The sequence below is a fragment of the Phyllostomus discolor genome, chromosome X (assembly GCF_004126475.2).
Source record: "Phyllostomus discolor isolate MPI-MPIP mPhyDis1 chromosome X, mPhyDis1.pri.v3, whole genome shotgun sequence".
NCBI lineage: Eukaryota > Metazoa > Chordata > Mammalia > Chiroptera > Phyllostomidae > Phyllostomus > Phyllostomus discolor.
The window spans coordinates 10892009-10907455 of NC_050198.1; positions in this window are offsets into that span (position 1 = coordinate 10892009).

Genomic DNA, 15447 nt, shown 5'->3' on the forward strand with positions numbered 1-15447 from the left:
AAGGTGCAATTAATTACTAATTGAAGACGTCTTCCTATATGTGTCCTTTTGATCAAGCTTGTTAGATATATTATTTATATTTTCTATATGCTATTCATTTTTGGTCTGTGTGACATCAGTGACTAAGCAGGGCATATGTTACATCCTGTGGTTGTGAGTTTGTCAGTGTCTCCTAATAATTCTGTCAATTTTTGCTGTAATTTGAAGATGTCATTAGCTACATCTCTTTCTGGCGAATTGAATCTGTTATCTTTATGTAGTTATTATCATTAGTCCTGTTAATGCATTTTGCCTTGAAGAATATTTTGTCCAATGTGAGCAGAACGACTCGAGCTTTCCTCTGCTTATCGTCTGCCTGCCATATCCTTCTGCGTCTGTTCTTATTTCCAACCTTGTTGTGTGTCAGAGACTGGCTAGGTGCTCACTCATTTCATTTTCTCTTCCTGTGAACACAGGACTACGTTTTCCAGCTCTTTTTGTAATTATGTTGGAACCACCAGAGGAATATGGGCAGATGTGATATATGCCACTTCTAGACTTGGCAAAAATGTCATGTGTGATCTTCTGTGTGCTGTCTCCCCTGTTCACATGTCTGCAGGCAAAGAACTCCCAAGTGGCAGAACTAGGATTAAAGGATCCCAGACTCCTATGTCACTGATTGAAAGGGTGACACCCAGAGAAGCAACCGGACCTGATGGGCTGTGATGTGAGCAAGAAATAAACTTTGTTGTGTTAAAGCCCCAGCGAGTTTAGAGGTTGTTCATTACAGTAGCTAATGTTAGTTATCCTGATGTACCACGTCTTTGTGTTTTAGGCTTCCTCTAGGATACAGCAGATGTCTGGATTGTTTTGTTTTCAGTCAGTTCGGGGATATCTTTGTTGTAACTAGTGAGTTTAGACCATTTATACTTTATTCTCATTTTAATTGTTGATATATGGAATTATCTTTAGCATTTTATTTCATGCGCTCTCTCCTGCTTTTTCCATTGTCTTTTCCCCCCTTTCCTGTGTTCTTTCAGATTGATTCCACATTTTCCTCTCTATTGTTTTGGAAGTTATATGCTCTATTTTTATTTAGTGATGACTCTTAAATTTTAGCATGTGTACTCAAAGTCTACATCAAAATAGCTCCACCACCCAAGGGTGTCAGAATGCTAACCACCACCATCTTCTTGTCTTAAAAGTTATTATTATCCAATATTTTAGCACCACCTTGTTTTTAACCTCTAAATTAGACATTATTGTTGTTTTATAAATCTCAAACTTCTTCTGGGGTCATTTTTTCTTTATCCTAACATATACTCTTAGAAACTCCTTTAACGAGTATCCTTTGGTGATAACTCAGTTCAGTTTGGGATTTTCTGAAAATGTCCTCATTTCACCCTTACTTTTAAATACAGTGTACATAATTTAAGTAGATATCAAATTCTACATTGACAGTGGTTTTCTCTTAGCAATCTTAAATTATTGTTCCACTGTGATTGCCAGTCCGGTCGTTCCTTTTAGCTGATCTCTCTTTCCTCTCTGTCAACTTTTAAGATTTTTCTCCTTGTATTTTGTGCTCTGTGGCCACAACTGAAGCAGATTGACTCTCCCACAGTTTATCTCCATTTGGTTTCATCTTAGTGTCCTCAGAGCATCTGGCTGTATGCAGAAGTCTCCGTGCCAATTCTCTACCTTCCCTGAGCCCAAGATGGTGTCTCCCGCAAACATGAGGTCATCAAGACCTGAGATTTGAGGTTCCTGGGAGTGGTGATTGGGCTCAGGGTTATCAGTCACTTACCATGCTAGTTTGCAGCTCCCTGTTTATTTTTCGCTCCTCTTTTCCTTCTTACAAGCTCAGCTGTAGTTTTTAAAAGATGGGGATTTCTTTTTATATTTTAGGTAGGGTTTCTATGGTTTTGCAGTGGGCAGGTTTTGTGGAACATTTCGTCTACCATTTTCTCCTAAGTGAAAGTCCACATTGTCACTTCATTCTATTGAATTATATCCTTAGGATAGAATCTTGAGAGTAGGACCACTTAACAGCATCAGAGACTTGAAATATTTTTAGGGCTGTTCATACGCATTGTCGAATTGCTTTCCCATCATCCTCTTTCTGAGTGGCCACCACTCTGCCTCTCTCACAGAGGCAGAGTGGCATTAGAGAGTATGGGCTTTGAATAGGTCACATACAATTCTGTCTCCCCCTACTCCATCTCTTTCTATCCCTTCACTATTCACATATATAGCAATTACAGAAATCTTTCCCTTAAGAGCTTGGTTGTGGTTTGAGATGCAAGAGAGCTCAGGAAGAAGGTACCGCTTGAGAAGGACAGAATGAAGATACATGTGGAAGGACTTCTGACTAAAAATGCTTCCCCTTCAAGCCCACTAAAATAACAGTAAAGAGGTTTTTCTTTTAAAGACAAACCGTCAGTGGTAGAAATCAGAGGAAGTAGCACCAAAATTTTGTCGGTTGGAAAACATATGAGTGGTAGTTGACATAGCAGATCTGAGAAAACTGTATCTTACACTGGCCTTGAGATAAGCTAAAAAGCAAACCAGTTTACCCTGTGGGGCCCTCCAAAGGCCTCGGGAATTGGCAACAGCAAAGTGTTTACATTTGGAAGTGAGGGGTAAAGGAGGAAGAATTGGCTGAAAATCTGCTTAAGAAGCAATTAGAATACCAGATTCCTTCCCCACTGTTATGGGTTGAATTGTGCTCCTTTCCGTCCCCCAGAAAAGATGATTTGAAGGCTTAACCCCCAGTACCTAAGAATGTGACCTTATTTGGAAATAGAGTTGTTGCAGATGTAATTAGTTAAGATGAAATCATACTAGAGTAGGGTGGGGCCATAATCCAACAGAATTGGTGTCTTTATAAGAAGACAGGCATGTAAAGACACAATCAGTTAAATTAAAAGAATTGAAATGGTTACCTCTAAGGATAAGAACATGGGGGGAAGCGAAGGAGAGTCTAGCAGATTTTATAACTATTGTACAACTATTTGACTTTTAAAACTGTGCAACTATGCATTTCATTTTAAAGGTTTTATTTATTTATTTATTTTTTTAAGAGAGAGGGGAAGGGAAGGAGATAGAGAGGGAGAGAAACAGCAATGTGTGTTTGCCTCTTGCGCACCTCCTACTGGGGACCTGGCCTGCAACCCAGGCATGTGTCCTGACTGAGAATTGAACCGGCAACCCTTTGGTTCACAGGCTGGCACTCAACCCACTGAGCCACACCAGCCAAGCCTGATTTGAAAACTAGGCATTTTTTTCAAATGTAAGAAAGCAGGAGAACTGTTCGGGTACAGGCGGGAGTGTGCTGGAGTAGCTCATCCTTAGCTTGTTCAAGCTGGTTGTTAAAGTTCTAGGAATTTTGTGAGCTACTTGTTAAATGCAGCTATCATTAAAAACTAAATCATGTAAACTTACAGTTAAGTAAACTATTATATTAAATGCACAGTTAGTTACTCAAAACTCATCACTTCCTAATTATTTTACTACATTTTACTGTGATCTATAATCTTGATGTGCCTGGTGTACCTGTTGTGATGTCATGTTGGTAACTTGAAAATATATGTATTTCTTGTTATTTCTTAAACTTTTTATTGTTAAGTATATACACATCTATAGAAAACCACATAAAACAACTTCTTTGGGACTCTTTGAGCTTCCTGGACTTCCTGGAAGTCTATTTCCTTTGCCATATTGGGGAAGTTCTCCTTCATTATTTGTTCAAATAAGTTTTCAACTTCTTGCTGTTGTTCTTCTTCTGGCACCCCTATAATTCGGATATTGGAACGTTTCAAGTTGTCCCAGAGGTTCCTAAGTCTCTCTTCATTTTTTTAAATTCTTGTTTCTTCCTTTTCTTCTGGATAGATGTTTATTTCTTTCTTTTGATCCAAATCGTTGCTTTGAGTCCTGGTTTCCTTCCTGTCACTGTTGGTTCCCTGAATATTTTGCTTTAAGTTACCCAAGATTAAAGATAAGGAGAAAATCCTAAAAGAAGCCAGAGAAAAGGAGATAGTAACCTACAAAAGAGTTCCCATGAGACTATCAGCTGATTTGTCAAAAGAAATCTTGCAGGCAAGAAGGGGCTAGAAAGAAGTATTTGAAGTCATGAAAGGCAAGGACTTACATCCAAGATTACTCTATCCAGCAAAGCTTTCATTTAGAATGGAAGGGCAGATAAAATGCTTCCCAGATAAGGTCAAGTTAAAGGAGTTCATCATCCCCGAGCCATTATTTTATGAAACGTTAAAGGGACCTATCTAAGAAAAAGAAGATCAAAACTTTGAACAGTAAAATGACAACAAATTCACAACTATCAACAAATGAATGTAAAAGAAAAGAAAAACAATGAAAACAAGAATTAAGCAAACCACCAGAACAGGAACAGAATCAGAGAAATGGACATCACACAGAGGGAGTTCAGTGGGGAGGGGGAAGGGCAGAATAGGGGAAAAAAGTACAGGGAAGAAGAAGCATAATTAGTAGGCACAAAATAGATGGGGAGAGATAAAACATGGTATAGGAAACAAGAGAACTCAAAGAACTTACATGTACAACCCATGGACATGAACTAAGGGGGGGAATGCTGGAGGGTTGTGGGGACAGTGTGGAGAGGAGATAAGGGGGGAAAATTGGAAAATTGTAATAGTATAATCAATAAAAATACTTTAAAAAAGAAAACCACATAAAACATAGTGTTTAAGGTATTATTGTAAGGCAAGACACCTTTGTAACTACCATCCATGTCAGAAAAAGAACCACAGCTGACCACCCCAAAAGCTCTCCATCTGCTCCCCCTCTTCTAAGAGTAACCATACTTCTTTAAAAAATTTCCTTGTTCAATTACAATTGTCCCCATTTCCCCTCATTACTCTCCCCTACCCCACCCACCCCCACCTCCCACCCTCAATCCTTCCCCACTTTGGATTTGCCCATGGGTCCTTCATACATGCTCCTTGCCTTGCCCCTTCCCCTTCTTTCCCCATTTATCCCCTCCCCCCCCCCCCCCCGCCCCACTCTGGTCACCGTCAGTTTGTTCTTTATTTCCATGTCTCTGCTTCTATTTTGCTCGCTTGTTTGTTTTGTTGATTAGATTCCACTTTGTACTTTTATGGTAATCACTTCAGCACTTTATAGTTTCATCACCTAAGCATGCATCCATAAACACTTTAGTTTAATTTCACCTCTTATGCTTACACAGTTTTTGCCTCTTTTTAATCTGTAGGTTCCCTGTCTACCTCTTTTCTTTCTTTTTACAATTTGCTGATAAAACTGGATTGTTTATCTGTGCCATCTCCCATGATCTGGATTTTGCTGACTGAATTCCTCTGGGATAGCTTAACATGTTCTTCTGCCTGCTGTATTTCCTATAAATTGGTGGGTGGATCTAGAGACTTGCTCTTTATTATTTAACGATGACAACAACAAAAACACTAATTCAGCAAATGCACATTGAACATTTCTTGCATGCCTGAATGGGAAGCTATAAAAATACATATTTTTTAAAGAATTCATTATTTCAGGCAACTGACAGAATCTGTCTGATTCTAGGGACAGATTGTTACAGTTCACTCTATATTCAGGGGTGTCACACTCCTTTTCACCAGAGGCCACATCAGCCTCACCGTTGCCTTCAAAGGGCTGAATGTAATTTCAGCTCTTTAATGGTTAAGGAGTAGTTACATGTATACAGTCCTAAAATGACACTCAGCCCTTTGAAGGCAACGGTGAGGCTGATGTGGCCCTCAGTGAAAATGAGTTTGACACCCCTGCTCTGTAATATTAGCTTGGTCGCCAACTCAGAAGGCATCTCCAAAAGTGTTAGGCCTTATGTGTGAAATATATATTAACTGACAAAGAGACTCCTGATAATAATATAGACATAGTACAGGAATGCCTTCCTGAAGAAATTATTAACTACATAACCCCTTGTATAGAAACCTCTGTCTGTTTTTCAAGGCTGGTTTTAATAATGGTACATTTACGAAGTACCACTGACGATAATTGCAGATTTCATAGAACAGTTCGTAGAAACTCAGCAATAAAGGATTTTTAAAAGGAAGAGGAGGAAATTTAGTTACATATTTCTAAATAATCAGAACCTTAAAATTTTTTAAAAGGCCACAGAATAATAAGATTCTATAACTCAATGCTCTCTATAACTTTTTCCTATGATGAACCAATAATGCAGTCTCCCGAACTAGTCCCTAATTATTGCTAGAAGAATATTGGCAACCTAAAGATATGCTCATGTGCTTAAAATCAAACATCAAGGCTTCCTGTATGAACAGTACTTGGCTAAATTATTTAAAGTGTGGTTTAATTTAAAATAGTTTTGTGGCTTATTCTCATAGTGTACTAGTGAATGTTTTATGTTTTATATATATATAATGTTTATAAAATTAATGAAGTTTTAGCATCAAGAACTTCACTTCTGCTATGAATTCTTTGCTTGGAAGCAAGGAGAAATGCTCAGATTTGTGGACCAGGAAGCTATGAGAGAATGAAGATTACCCCAAAACCAAAAATGTTCAACCCTACTCTATAAGTTTACAGTATTATATTCAGCATGATTCACAGAAATGACATTAAGTTTGAAATATTCAAGTGGGTCATTTTTTAAAAGTTCTCCAAAAGTAAGTCATTTCTTCCTGTATTTTTGCAAAAGTGAATATGCATTTCTCCCGGATAAATTAAGGCATTAAAATTAGCCTGTCAAAATGATATGCTCCAAAATTCTCCAACATTTGCAGAGCTATGAGGAACTTTCTGAGAGTGAAATAATCAAGATATGATGGTTATAGACCAGACTAAAAAAAAAATAAGTGCCAAAAAGTATACCATTCCATCACAGAACATTAAGAAAGATTCAGACACAACCTGAGTTATTTTGGATCAATAATTATTATGGGTTTCTATAAATAAAAAGCTTCCAGTGTTAAAAGTTGTTGGAGCAGCATTTCCAAACATCTATGACTAATACCATTATACTCTCTGTTCCAGGGAGTTTAGTCATGACATCATCTCTTGAGAACATTTAAATATTAATCCATAGGTTATTCTCAGCATGCAATCCATTACGTTTTTTCTCATTCAGAGTATTTTCTCACTTAGCACAAATAAGTTAATGTAATTCTTTTAACATGCTAAAGAAAATAGGATCAGATGAGGATATCCAGGTTTGCATTAATTTAAAGCGAATCAAAATGCTCAATACAAAGACTATGGCTTGCCAGTTGCTTTTTGCCTTCACAGATTATTTCTTAAGGCAAAGCATCAAATGAGTATTATTTTTGACAAAAACCTTACAGTGTCACCCTCAGGAATATATTTCTATAGTGTGAGTAATTTTAGAATAAATTAAATCGTGGTACTTACACTTCCCTTCTAAAATCACACAAATCTTTTTCTGGGAGGTAATTTCTCTCTCTGCCTCAAACGTGATTCTCCTCCCAGGCTGTGGCAGATGCTATAGATATGCCGCCCGTATTTCCTCACCTTGATCACTTCTGGGCATTCTAGTGGCCACCTTGTCTTCATCTCACTTCTCCAGTAACTTCCTCATTCTCCTACTGAGGTGTTTGTGTTTGTGCCTTCTAAATAAACTACTTGCACTAGAACCCTTGCCTCACAGTCAGCTTCTGGGGAAAACCAACCAAAGACTCAGCAGCTCTTCCTCCTTTGTTTTATTCTTTCCTCAACATTTCAATTCATTTGTTATTTCCTGGTTTTATAATACAATGAAGAGAGCAACTGTCAACTTTGTGAGGAAATTACTTTTCAGCTCCTTCTGAACATATTATCTTCTTTTTACACAATGTCAAGAAAAATCATTTCATTCCTTTGCTAACCCTCCAAGGTGTAGACATCTACCATTGAATTTGGCTACCTGCAGAAAAAGGGGTGGGGGTCTCTGGTGTCTGATGAAGTCAAATCAAATTCCTGGTCAGTACTTAGTGATTTCCAGGGTGTCTCCCAGCTTTAAAATTGTATGAGTTTTAGCAACAATTCTATGGAAAGTAGTCCAGAAAATTGAATAGGAGGGCCCTGGCTGGAGTGCCTCAGTGGATTGAGGCCCAGCCTGCAAACCAAAGGGTTGCCAATTCAATTCCCAGTATAGAGCACATGCCTGGGTTGTGGGCCAGGTCCCCAGCAGGGGGCACATGAGAGGCAACCACACATTGATGTGTCTTTCCCTCTCTTTCTCCCTCTTTTCTCCTCCTTTATTTATTTGAAGATAAATAAGTAAATAAATAAAATCTTTAAAAATATATAAATGAATAATTAATTAAAATACCTTTAAAAGAAAAAAGAAAATTGAATAGGAGGGAGTACTTTCCAACTCATTTTGAGGACAACGTAATTCCAAAACCAGGTAAAAGCACTACAAAAAAGAAAACTACAGAACAGTATCACTCATAAAGTTAGACACCAAAATCCTCAAAAGAAATTTAGCAAATGGAATTCAGCAATACATAAGAGGAAGTTTATACCATGACCAAGTGGGGTTTATTTCAGGCTGTCAAGGTTCAATATTTAAAAATCAGTTAGTGTAACCAATCGTATTAACAGGCTAAAGTAGAATAATCACATGATAATATAATTGATGCAGAAAAGCATTTAACAAAATTAAATATCCATTCATAATAAACACTCTCAGCAAATTAGAAATACAGCGGAACCTCCTCAAACTGATAGCATCATCCTTTGTGTGTGTGTGTGCCCTGAGGGATCTGGAAAAGCAGGTGACTGACCTTCTGGAGCACGTTATCTTAGATGCAAAAATGTTACCAGTTACCAGCTTCCGGCGGGGGGGGGGGGGGGGGGGCGGGGCGGGGGGGGGCGGGGCTGGACTTGCCTTGCCAAGGTCCAGGATCTCAGTGTCAGGGCACCACCAGGTTCTTGACTTGTGCAGGGAAAATTTCAAGACACAAGGGCAGGTGAAAGTGAGAGTAAGGATATTAAAGCTTGGGACAGTGAGGCAAAGGAAGGGTCCCTGGAGACAGGATCAGGGGGTAAGCCCAGGATGAGCTGCTGCAGCCCATTGCTCCCCTGTGCAACCATCAGCCTATTTTATGTCTCTGTAGGTTTGCCTATTCTGAGCACTTCATATAAATGGAGTCATGCAATATGTGGTATTTGTGTCTGGCTTCTTCCACTTAGCCTAATGTTTTCAAGGTTCATCATGTTGTATCGTGTGTCAGTACTTCATTCCATCCCCCCCCCCACCCTGTTTTTACTATGGTAAAACACACATAAAATAAATTTGCCATCTTAGTGGTTAAGTACAGTTCGGTGAACTTGCTTGTGCCTGGTGGTTCCCATGGAGTTGACTTCTCCTGGCACCATCTACAGGGTGGGCTTTTCCAGTTGGACTTCTTAAGGCTATTTGTTGCTCTTTGGCTCTCCTGCCTTAATGCAAGGGTGTCCATCCTGAACTCTCACACTGCTCAAGTTCTAGGCTTTGTCTCCCATCCCCCATAGCAATGACTCAGGCAAACCTGGCTGTAGGCCCTCAGGAGTCAGCAGCCACCTCCAGAGTAAATCTGGCCTCTAGCTCTTGTGGACTGGTGCTTGCCAATCATTTCTGCACCCTGACCACCACCCTTGGGATTCCTTTGCTTTCTCACCACTACTCTATGTATTAAAATATTAAAACTTATTTTTTGGCATTTAAGTGTTTTCCTTTGCTTTTTTACTATGCAGAGGTATAGGGTGGGGCTAAAGTAAGTTTACAGTTGTGAGTACATGAAACAGAGTTTATTCTTGTATCGTTATTTATTAATCATTGTATTATTATTATTAACCTACCTTTCCCCACCTCTGTATAATTGATATAATAAAAAACACCATGCATGCTGCTTTAGAACCTCCTTTTGTGTCATTTAGCAATATATTTTGAACATCTTTTTACATGAACAAATGTGTCAGTGATGCTGTGGGTAGAGCTCCTTAGGAAACAGACTCTGAGTGCCAGCCGCGGTGTGGCTCAGTGGATTGAGTGCCGGCCTGTAAACCAAAGGTTCACCAGTTCAATTCCTGATCAGGGCACATGCCTGGGTTGCAGGGCAAGTCCCCAGTTTGAGGTGTGTTAGAGGCACTGATCAATGTTTCTCTCGCACATTGATGTTTCTCTCCTTCCCTTCCCCTCTCTCTAAGAGAGAGATTTGAGTGCAGGAAGTTTATTAAGAAGTGCTCTTAAGATACCATCAAGAAAGGGAATCAAGCAGGTTTAGGCACAAGGGGAAGCTAGGCAGTGCGGTAGTGACAAGGGCTGCAGCTCCGGAGCTGGCAGGGCCCTGTGTCCCAAATTCAAGAAAGAAGGCTGAGCCTTTATACTCCTATGGGCTGCCTCCCAGGAAGGGGACTGGGCAAGGCAGCCGACCCAATGAGTTCAATTCCTGGAGAGAGCTGACAACTGTCAGCCCGTAACACTCCCAGCTTCTGGGAGTCCTGAGGGGATTTGGGGAGGCCCATCACAGTATCCACCAGAATTAGGGACTCTTTGGGCTCCAATTATCAGAGAACCCAAACAACTCTTGCTCAACAAACAGTTCATCTTTCTCACTTAATAGTAGGTGATAGCTGTAGCATCAACAGCGTTTTTTCCTTTCATTAGGAAAGTAAAATCTCTCTCAGAGCCCCTGATAGACTTCTCCTTACATCTCATGGACCAGAACTGGATCACATGGTCACCCCTAGGTGCAGGGCAAGCTCAGCAAGTGGGAACAGCACTGTCAGATTCTGTGCCGGGAGCAGTGAGCACTGCTGGTGGTTGCGTTACTACAGGAGAAGAGGGGACATCATTGTAGACATGGACCCAGTGGAGCCTGCCACAGACAGTTGGCTATGGCGCTAACGTAGTGAAAGAGTCCCCATATTGCTGGACGTTTTGACTGTTTCCAACATTTTGTTGTTATCCACCGTGCTGCAATAAGCATTCTTGCCTGTCAATATCCTCGATTAGTGTCTTCAGGATGAAATGCCAAATATATAATTTCTGGGCCAAGAGAATGTACCTTTTGAAGGATTTTTTTTAATCCAGCTTACCAAAATGATTGGTACTTACCTGAGAAAGATTCTACAAATTTACGTTTCCAAGAGCAGTGAACGAAGAGGCCTAGTTCCCCTTGATCCTCACTGACACTGGATACGATCATGCCTATATTCATTTTCATCAGGCTTACAGTGTTAAAAAAAAAGGCACCTTGTTTTAATTTGCATTTTGATTACTTTGTATTTATCATATTTATTCATTTTTTGTTTGAATCCTGGTCTGAAAATAGGGCTTGTGTGGTTTCAGCATTTTGGAAATTCTTGAGATGGACTTTGTGCTTTGCTTTTGCGCTGTAAAGCTTAATCATGGCAGGTTTACAATTAACCTGAGCTGTTTGGTTAAATTAAAGCTCCTGCCTGACATGACTCCTGGTCAAAGCATGAAACATTGATGTGTAGTGTCTCTGTGGAACCATGAGTCAATCCAAAGAGTTTCAGGGGAGTTTGACCCAGCTTGTCAGCACCGTTTACAAATAACAACGAGCTTGGGGGGTTGCACCCGGTCTGCACGTGCCACTCCCCAGCCACCATCCCCCCCACCCCCCGCCCCAGTTTCCACCGGCTCCACAGCAAGGATATGCCTAGGTGACAAGCACAATAGAAAAAACTTCAGCAAAGAATTCATTTTTTGTCCCCCTGGTTCCGAAGTGTTCTGTGCACACATCAGGGGTTGCCCATCCACAGACATCTGGCCTGGCCCTTAGAGAGAGAGGACATTAGGAGTCTGCACCTGGCCTCGCCAGACCCCCACTGTGAGTCATGTGCTGACGTTTATTCTGATTTTCAGGCTCTTGCTATAGTGTGTCTGTTCCCTGTAATAAATTGTGTATTTGAAAGCTTTGTCCTTTTAAGTTCCATGAGTCTAATTCAGCAACTGAACCCTGTTGAAGTGCCACTGTTAGTACAGCTACATGCTCAATTTTTATGTGTCCCATGGGCACCAGGAAAAAAGGTCTATTTGTCTAGTATGCATGCTTCTTTCCAGGAAGCTATTAAATAAGACATTAATTGTATTATTAAGTGAATCTCTATTCTAATTTTGGGTTTATACATTTCAATGCCATTTTATGCAGGTTTTTTGGGTCTCAAATTTAACTAATTTAAGTATTTCAACCTTTGGTTTCCCTTCATTTGTGTCTGTTTTGCATATTTTCCTGGTTCTTTTACATGGATCTTCTTGTGCCATTTTATGATTCTTTTAAATATCACAGAACTAATTTTTAAAAATCCAGCCGGGGAAACATTATTTTTAAATACGGAAGTAGGTTTCATTTATATTTATCATTATAACTGATACATTTAGCCTATATTTCATCTTTTTCTATGCTACTTTTTAATGCCTCTTTGCTATTTCTTTTTTTTTTTTTAATGATTTGTTTCTCTGAGTATTTTCTTTGCTAGTATCTTCTTTGCTTTGGAAAGCATATATACACCTTTCAGAATTGTAAATATGACCTTTAAGCTTTCTGTGGGTCTGGGAAAAGACATACACAGTGTTTCGATGGCAGTAAAGCTTTCAGAGTCTGCTAGGTCACGGTAACAGGACTCGTGCCAAATTAAAGTCCCAGCTAGTCACAGGTGGGATAATTTGAGCATCAGGAAAGATAATTGCATGGATGAAACACATCAAATAAGTTTGAATCTGTGTGTTCATATTTTTAAAAACCTCCTGTTTACCTTTGGAAAAAAAAACCTTATTGTTTTCCTGTAGAGGAGTTTATGGCACCAGTTGTATTGAGAAAACTGCTAAAAAAAAAGAGTCAAACAGAACAATTTTAAAAGCATTCATTCTGTGGCCTATATTTCTTAAATTATCAGAATTCTTAAACTGAAATGGTAATCTTTTTTATTTTTTTATTTATATTGTTTTCAGGGTATTTTATTGACTATGCTATTATAGTTGTCCCAGTTTTCCCCCTCTGCCCCCCTCTGCCCGTAACTCTCTTCCCTTCAGCAATCCCTGCCCCTTTGTTCTTGTCCATCCGTCGTGCGTGTAAGCTCTTTGGCTTTTCAATTTCCTATACTGTTCTTAACATGAAATGATAGTCTTTTAGTTCCCCCTGATTCAGCCAAGTTGAGCTCACTTTTACTTTCCTTTTTCTTCTCTTTAATAAAATCTTAGATTTAGATATAGATGAATCTTTTAGACTTTTAAAAACTAACTTTGTAGTTTTCACAAGGTTGTCTCATTTTTTAATTGTTTTTGATCTCTTGTCATTGCGATGTCTATTTTAATGTAGTTTTTTTCAAGAAGTGAGCATCGATGGTATGCTTTTGAACCCTGGCAGTATGGAAGGGCAGTTCACACCGTGGGTCAGAAGACCAGATTGCATAGGTGCCATCTTAGCTCTGAGATAAGTTACCTAAGTTCTCTGGGCTTCAGTTTTCTTGTGTAAAAGGAGGATAATAAGAATTCTTGTGCCCTGGCTGTATGGCTCAGTGGATTGAGCACCAGCCTGTGAACCCAAAGGGTCTCTGGTTTGATTCCCAGTCAGGGCGCCTGCCTGGATTGTGGGCCAGGTCCCCAGTTGGGGGCATGAGAGAGGCAACCAATTGATGTATCTCTTGCACACTGATGGTTCTTGCTTTCTCCCTCCCTTCTCCTTTCTCTAAAGGGAAATAAATAAAATCTTTAAAAAAAGAATTCCTGTCTTACAGGATTGTTCATGAATGACTCAATATACATAAAGCACTTACAACAGTGCCTGTCACACGGTGCATGTTTAATATCTGTTAGCTATATTGTGAAGGACAGTTTGGCAGAGTGGAAGACTCTTTGGGTACGGTCTTTTTACTCTAAAAAGTCTAGCTGTTGCTGCATTTTCTTCCAAAAGCTGTTGCCGCAGAGAAGTCTGAAACCAAACTGACTTCGTTGCCTTGTAGCACAGTGGTTAAGAGCTCTGGTCCGACTGCCTTGGTTTGCACCCTGGCTGACTGATGTGTACTGCAGGGGCGACCTTGGGCAAGTTACTTGGCCTCTCTCATCCTCACTGTCCTCATCTGTACAGCGGGGCAACTCATAGACTGTCCCCTCGAGGACCTTTTGCATTTGTTGGCCAAACCTCTCTTTATTCGTTTATTTTTTCTCACTCCACCCTTTTAAATCTGGTGGGATTTCTAATCATAGTACCTCAGCACCTGGCCAATTATCTTCAGTCCATTCTCTTGGTCACTGGGATGGATTCAAGGGCGAGCACATGGCATACACGTTGGCTGGAGCCCTGGTATGGTGAGACCAGGAAAGAGACCCCGTCTCTTTCTCCTGGGGCTACTGAGCTAGGAGAATGTGAGCACGGGGCTGCCGGTGTCATGTCAGGAGGAAACCTGTCAACATGGTTCAAATTCCTGAATCTGGTCAACTTGAAGGCCAGCACCACCCTTTATTGGAATGCTGTGAGGTCTACATGAGAGAATTTCTGTAAAGCACCAAGTAGTGTGCAGAACAAATGATGATTTGTTTTCCACTGTCTTGATGATTGCAGGTGTTTTTCTGTTGTAGCTAACACTCGTTGCCAAATGTGTTTGTGGGTAGATAGGTAATTCTCCCTGAAATGGGGTAAGTTCTTTGAGTCTCCACATAGAGATCTCCCTCAGGCTTAGGAGAACCTTATTCTCAAAGATCTTTCACCTGTGTCTCTCGGCCAGGAACATTACGCACCTGTAATTTGTTGTTCAGTGTCTGTTCTGTGTCATTTTCTGTCTCCGCCTCTGAACATCAGGTTCCTGGGGGCACGGATGTGGGTGACACAGTATCAATGTCCAGAGCTGCTGATGCCCCCAACCCTCCTGGGCCATCTCATGCCCACGGGAGGACTCTAAGCCCCTGGCTGACACAGAACCCAGCCCCTCCCCTGGATGGAAGGTTTCAGAGGAAATGGGTTTTTGCCGTGTGCCCATCCCGCTGTCTTTCTAGCAGCCGTGCGAGCAGGTGTTTGCGCTACAGAATTTCTCAGTGACAGACTTGACGCAGAGTCAGAGTGAGGAGCCAGGTCGGAGCCCTGCAGGGTCCCAGAGAGCCCAGGTCCTCAGCATCGCCCTGGAGCTCGTTAAACCTCTCTTTAAGCCTGATATATTTTCCTTCTCCAATATTGGGTCAATATTGCCAACCCCAAAACAACAAAATATTAATCAGCTAAAATCGGTTTACTGCACACTGTTGACATGGTTAATTTCGTGTTCTCACCAGAACTCCATGAGGTCAGTTGCAATGTTCCCATTTTTCAGATGGGAAAACTTGGACTGGAGTGATTGGGATATTTCTCTTTTCTAGGAGACTTAGCATTTTCTTGGCAAAATATGATTTGTACTATGATGGGTATATAGAGATTCAGTATGCTATTTTGTCTGCTTTTGTGTATCTCTGAGTATTTCCATAAGAAAAGGATACATAAA